Genomic DNA, 8,043 nt, shown 5'->3' with positions numbered 1-8,043 from the left:
TGTGTGTGTGTGTGTGTGTGTGTGTGTGTAAATTGATGTAAACTTATTTCTTAATAGACAAGCAATAACAACCAACAGTAGTTAGGTACATATGAAAAACTTTTGATCTATGCGTTGTACAGTTTGAGGTCTCTCTGTGTCAATGTGACCAGAAACATCCATAGTTTGCAACAGAGGGGTTCGGTGCTTGCTACTAACGTCTTCTGTTAAATGTTGTATTTCACCTGAAGGACCTGAATGTATAAAACTCAGATACTTTCTTTCTTACATTAAAGTTGATAAAAGAGTGAAAATTGTAAAAACATTGATAATTAGTCAATTGAAGTGTACAGCTCTATTTTTAGTGTTATCTAGTTGGCTTGTAATTGCCTCTTTAGTTCAGATGCCATGAGCACTTGTCACTCCATCAAATATTTACGTATCTCTAAGTCAGCTAATGGAAATCACTTCCTCAGCTTTGGATAGCCCTGAATGACATCTAAATTAACTCTCAGTTAATAGTCACTTCAATGCAATAATCTGAATATTGAGAAGGATCAGTAGCGTAAATACAAACCTATAAATGATATATTATATAGGTATTGTTTGAAAAGGTGAGGATTCTGGCATTTATTAAACTGATGAAACTTTTTTTTTTTTCAAAACAGCCTCAGAATAAAATGCATTACACTGAAATATTCTCTACTTCACTTAAGAATTTCAACTGCAATACTATCTACCCAAGGTCTCTGAGTATATGGATAGCTCGGCTATTTTTCTCCGTTGTCAAGTGCTTTCATTACATTCATACTAAGCAAAGAGTTGTAGCATCACAGAGAAAACGATATTCAAATCTAATTCTACTGGTTAAGTTGATATAGAGCCATAATGTTCTATCGAATGGTTACTCTGTGAGAGTACGACACTCAATATTGATCTATTTTTAAGGAAGGAATAAAGAAAGGATTCAGGACACCATTAATTCTGCACTACATGCTTCAGTGATCTAGCATGGATAATTGCAGTCTTTTACAACGTGGTTACATAGCAACATCGATGACCCTTTTGAATAAATATAAAATTATCAGTGTAGAGTTCTGGGAAGTTGGGTCCAATCTTAGGTATTTACCTTTAATGCAGGAGGCATTTGCAGGTTTTGAGGCCATTATGCGAGATCTCCTATTAAAATATTTCATTGGTTAATCTTTAATTGAACTCGTTCCCCTCTCTTAATTTTTTCAATACATAAACAATTATTTCGTAGGGAACTTCAAATGACTCCGATTTGGGATAAATCGTATGAAAGATGCTCGGCTTGATATACAATTTGTATCTTATTAGAGTATAGCTTCTGTTGCAGTCATGAGAGAGTATTCTGTGGCACAGACATGTTAAATTGTTTTCTCTAATAACGGGTGTCCTCCGAACTAACGAATGATGAACCCTTTACACCGTAGTTCGACATTCTACCGATAGTAGCCAAATAGTACCCAAATCACATTCTATTGTTTTGTATAACGAATTATATATAGTCCTTCATTTATAAAAAAAAAGATTGCTTATAGTTAGAAGGGTTGACAAGGGAAGAATTGGGGGCAATACAACAACAATGGCGGGGGTTCTCTCATGAAAACTTTGGTTGTAACGGAACAGCAACGAATGACCTACAGACGAAAATGTGGTTTGTGAAAATAATTACGCAACTCTTTATCATTACCATCCAGTCCCTCAACACAATATAAACACAGTGTTATTTCTCACACTTTATGAACGAACCAGCTGAACATAGAATTCTTCAATGATTATGTTATTATTAAATTCATTTTTCTTTAATGTATTTTTAAGATGCTGGGAGAAGTAGCATATACGGCAACATCAGTTATAAAATCACTTCACAAAATTTATTGATGCTAGACATAGTAAAAAAAGAATATTATTTAACAGTACATTATCATTCAACCACTTAAATTAAAAGTATACCTTTCTTAGGCTTAAATGATAGAAAAATGCATTCCCCTCCCCAATCCCGGAATCACTGGAAAATTTTTTTTTGACTTAAGGTGAGCCTGGTAACTGATGGTTTTGGGGTCTTGTTGTTTGTAACTTTTAGTAAGCCATGGTGCAACCTACAACATGGTAAAAATCCCTGCCATTAATTTGTTGTGGATGGATAAAATCAAATAATTCAATCACAACATATATTTAAATTAAACATGAAAAAAATTGAAATATTGCCATCACTTACATGGAAAAATTGAAATATTATCTTTCAGTATTTTATAAGGTAAAATCTTAAATTATTAATTGACACATTATTAATTATCTTATAACAACAATGCCTCGAAAAATCATGGATTACATGGAAATATGTGAGCATGAAAAGTAATATTCTTAAGATTATAAACCTGGAAAAGTACAGGTCAAGTTATTACACCTGTAAAAGTATAGGAGAATCTATTACTTCAAGTAAAGTAAAGAATAAGAAACTTTTTACTTAAAATATTGCAGCTAAAATTAAAATTTGAATATTAAAAATTATTTTATTATAGTTTACAAATAACACTATACTTATTTAAGTAGTATTTAGCTAATTTACTACCTTAAATACAGAAAAAAGCAACTAATTAGACAAACTTACAAATTAGCTGAACAGTTTTGAACAATAAATTTAAAAGATGAGAACTGTAAAGAGTGATAAATTAGAAGAAGTGGCATTCTTTTGCTGCGATATTTTAAGTAAAAAGTTTCTTATTCTTTACTTTACTTGAAGTAGTAGTTTGTCCTATACTTTTACAGGTGTAATAACTTGTCCTGTACTTTTCCAGGTTTATAATCTTAAGAATATTACTTTTCGTGCACGCATTTTTCCATGTAATAAATATTTGAAAAGCTGACTTCACGTTTGAATCACAACAATTGATCCAAATGACAGCCTTCAATGACAGCTGATATGCCAATTCCAAAATGTGGAAGTTCACTGTTAATTATTGCTGAATAGGGACGCTATTGATCACTGATAGTTATATAAACCACTGAATGACGGTAATAATGTTGTCTCGGAATACATCTTGTTGACCCCTGATTTACCGGGCTCTGATATTTTTTAATATTCCACACAGTATGCTAGTTACTAAAGTACCAACAAACAATGGCAAAGTTTATAACTCTGTTGACAAGTCCTAATAATTCATGAACCTTCGGTATTGCCTCTCTGGCTTAATTGGCCAAAGCGCAACGCCAGCTAAACTCTAATAATTTCCAAATCACTACACTTAACTACTACAGTAGATATGTACTATGATGGAAAATATTAGAACGCGATCAAACTCTTGTATTTATTAACTGACTATTTGATCAGCGCCTCTTTATAAACAAATTATCAATCAATTTTAGAGAAATTGTCTTAAGATACCATTTTCAACAAGTACCAGGTGAAAACATCAGTGAAAAGCTTGCTTCGAAAAAAGTTCTTCCTCTTGAATTTTCCTAACTAGCAGAATCTGATAGAGTAAATTCACGTGGTTATAGAATATCTAGACCACCATTAACAATAATATTCATCCTTCGCACGCATGTAGGCCGAGCTCTATACACACACATATTTAAAACATATCAGTTTAAAATAAACATTGGCTGAAGACACTAGTATAAACAATTGCGTTTTTTCCTATTAATTTGTTTCAGGATCAAATTTACATTTGGTCGAGACAACATATGAACTGGAAACACCAAATGACGAAGACACTCGTCTTTAGGTCGAACCTAAAGTATATAACTTCAAGCAAAAAATTTCATGAAGAGAAAGTAACAAACGAACATTGGTAAACAAAAAGATACTAAATCTAAGTTTAATTGCTATTCTAAGTTTTGTTGGGTATTTTTATATTTCATTTGTTATTTTATTTTCATGCAGTTTTCTTTTCTCTTTTATTTTCCTTTCTGTTTCTGCAATCGGTTTATTTTCCTTTTCAGTCATTTGATTCTTCACCGATCATTCTATTCTACTAATCTTATTGCTGAGAATTAATCTTTTCAATTCCATCTGATAATAAGGCATCAAATATCTTTTGCTTCAAAACAAATTCAACGAATATTCTTTACATTTTGTACTTCAGCCAATTCTTACTTTTATGACAAATGTAAAGTTCTTTCATGTCATTATTTCTTACTTTTATTTTTCTTGAGTTTGGAGTAATTTTCACATAATACATCCTTATATTTTTCTAACAGGTATATCTTTTCATATTAATGAAAAGAGAAAACTATTACAGTAACTTCTTTTGTGTTACACTGAAAAAGTTTTAAATCATATTTATATTTAAATATGTTTTATCCTTGATCTTTTATCATCAAACTAAACAAACTCGTTGATTTTAACACAAAAAGCTTTCTAGGGGAATAACAAAATTGCTGTTGTTATTGTTTAGTCCTAGTCATTCATGCTCGAATAAACTTGTGATTAAAATATTCCAGTCATGACCATTGCATATATTATTTTGATACAGTATTGCTAGGACAACTTCATCCTATGTGTCCTTCCAACTTTTCAAGATGGTGAAGTGTGATATGAAGAAGATTTGGTTGTTACTTCTAAGAAGTCGAGCGATCTCATTGGTTCGAAATATAGAATCAATGCGGCGTGGCATAGAACATTTTGTTGAAAGCGTGCTCTCCCAACTTTCAGATAAAGACTTCCATCAAATTATTTATATTGATATTTAATGTTTTAAAAATCCACAATGCAATATAATATTAATTGGATTTGATAGGATTATGATCAGTTATTACATAAATAAAATAGAAAAAATGTAAAAATGCTTTGACAAATTTTAATAATCATTTTGATAAAAAAAAACTTGAAGCGAAAATATATGATCAAAGGTGATTGATGATAGTCAATTTTAACCAACTTAAGAGAATAAAAGCTATGTTCAACTGTGTTAACACGATATCTCAATCATAGGCATTTTTCATTACATACAATAATAGCTTTCCTGGAAGTAGCCTATGAAAAACATTATTGCCAAGTCCTGCTTCTATAATACAACACTTTCAGTCATCCAATTTACTCTTATGAGGCAGAATAATTGAAGCAGGAATATTTTTATGCTGTTTACGTTGTTTGATTAAGAACAACATTCATTACATTTATTCTAGAGATGGAAAGTTCTCAATTTGAGACTTTTTAAATCTTTTCAAAATATGTTATACATTGCAACTGACAACCATAAAATCGTAAAATAATAAATTAAATCGATACTGTCACAATTTGTATATTTTATACTGTATTTTAATAATTTTTTAAAAAATTAGTCAGGTCTTCTACCTTGATATAATTTTTTTTTTTTTTTCTAATTTTAGATTTCTAAATACAAAACTAATGAAATATTTTAAATTTGAATGCCAGTTTACATGACTCTTTTGGTCAATCGGAATTTATATTTAACGTATTCAAACTCTCAGTTTAGACACTACATTGTAGAATTTGATTTTTCTACATCAGGAATAAAAGTTAAAAAAAGGAAACAGAGAACAATGAGATTAAAATCATCTGGTATATTTTTCTAATTTGCATAAATTTCCGTTCTGAAATATAACGTCGATTGATTACAAGAACTTTATGTCAGGGTTCATCGTTTTGGAAAGAAGCTACAAAGGTCTGCCGTCCATAGACTGTTGTTGAAACCTCTGATGGCTTATGTTCGAATACTGTAACCAGATTCAATGGCTCGGGAAGAAATTGTGTCCATACTATGTAAAGGTGTGATCCATTTGTAATTGAATACAGTGGCTGGTTCCTTTAAATATAATATTGTATATAGATACAAGCGCGTGTATATATATATATATATATATATATATATATATATATATATATATATATATATATATATATATATATATATATATATACATATATATATATATATATACATGTATATATAACACAAATATATATATATATATATATATGAATATACTTGTATGTATGTATGTATGTATGTATGTACTCATAAATACACATATATATTGTTCAACAAAAAGTCATGTAAACAATAATCATATGTAAAAATAATCAATATATTTCATTTCTTGGTTGCCATAGCTATACATTTTGCAGACATCGATATGTTTGTACTTATAGAAATGGCCATTATAGAAGTAGACACGTACATGGCATTCACCAGTGACTTATGATAGTTGAACCATAAAATGAAAGAAATACAATGACTATTAAAACAGAGATTTCATTCTATCGAACACAAACGTTACTTGGGGAAATGTAAGGAAAAGAAAATTTTGCTTTAGAAGCGCATGTGGATTGAGCTCATTTTCTGTCTTATCAAATATATTTATATAAATATACATTTCTTCAAACCTCAATTCCCGTATAAATAGTTATTTACAAACGTTTCTTCATCAAAATACCTATGGAAACGTGTATATTTATGGAAACGTGTATCATTTGTTCATATGAAGATTCGGAAAGTTTCCAGTTATCAAATTTAGTTAATTGGAAAAAAAACCTTCATTTAAAATTCGAAAGAATTGTAGCCATTAGAACTGCACTTTTAAGTCGATATATTCAAGTAACAGAGTTACTTGGTAACAGAGTTACTTAGACTTACCTTGGTATTGCAGTAACAGCTTCTTCCTATTGACAAGTCTCAGAACTCAGTAACGGCACTTACAGCACAGCTACAGATGAAATGGGATGTCTATTATAAAATCATTTGAATAATAATGATGGATGACTGAGGATTAGTTTATCGTTTTGCTAGGAGAAAGTGAAAAAAGGGTTTTCTAATAGAGCAGGATATGATCGGCGAGTTTGTTTTTCTTGATTTTTTTTTTTTTTTTTTTTTTTTTTTTTTTTTTTGGAAGGGGGTTCTTTTGTTTTGGTTTGATTTTTTCCAGAAAAGGCAACACATACTATAGTGAACAATAGTTTACTGTTATTGTTATTTAGCTTCAGGTCGATACTGATCGAGCAAGCCTACGAATGATCAAAAGGCCTCCCGATCGTGATAATCGCATCTTTTCAGATGTGTGTAGCACTATATTACTTCAATTTACCCTTTCAATATTAAAAATGATGATGTATGTTTAGGAGATTTGGCTGCTATTTCTGACAATGGTTCCCCTTAAAGATTCCGTTATTAGTTCGAACTATATAATATGAACATTGACAGCTAATGGAATTCTGCTAACAAATCTAGAATACCAATGATTTTTGCCAACACCTACATAATAATTTCAGATATACTTGCAAGGTAGAAATTTCATAGCTGCCCAAAGCCTACAGAAGAATTCTACACTAATTGATATAGCACTTTAAAAAACATAAGGTAAAGTCAGAATAAGGACGCATGCAAGACGGTGTGGCTAAGAAGTTTCTGCAAATAACATACCTCTCCCTACACGAGCGAGCTGTGGTGTCCCAAAACATGACTTAAAAGACTACAGTAGGTAGTGCTGTTTTGTTAAGCCTGGACAAATAGTGGCCCAGACCAAAGTTACACACACACACATATATTTTACTTGTGCAGTTATTAGGCTGCGGCCATGCTGGGGCACCACCATGAAGATTTTTAATCGAACGAATCGACGCCATTACTTATTTCCCCAAGTCTGATACTTATTCTATCAGTTCTTTCAACGAATCGCTAAGTTATGGGAAATTAAACACACCAGTACCAGTTATCAATGGTGGTAAGGGCAAAGAGACACAAACAAACACACACGCACGCGCGCATATATATATGTTTCCGTCTACTAAATCCACTCGCAAGTCTTTGGTCGGGCCTGAGGTTATAGTAAAAGACATTTTCCGAAGGTACCATGCAGGGAACAGGGAACCATACTGTTTGGAAAACATGCTTCTTACTACATACCCACACCTAGACACACACACATATATAGATATGTATCTATATGTGCACACACGCATATATGTGTGTGCATCTATATATTAGCGTAGGGTGAAAATGATACGTTCAAACGAGAATACTCTCCTGAACTATATATATATATATATATATATATATATTTATATATATATTT

Source organism: Octopus bimaculoides, chromosome 2, assembly GCF_001194135.2.
Source record: "Octopus bimaculoides isolate UCB-OBI-ISO-001 chromosome 2, ASM119413v2, whole genome shotgun sequence".
NCBI classification, from domain to species: domain Eukaryota; kingdom Metazoa; phylum Mollusca; class Cephalopoda; order Octopoda; family Octopodidae; genus Octopus; species Octopus bimaculoides.
The sequence above is the reverse complement of the archived record's forward strand: the minus strand, read 5'-3'. Positions refer to the sequence as shown.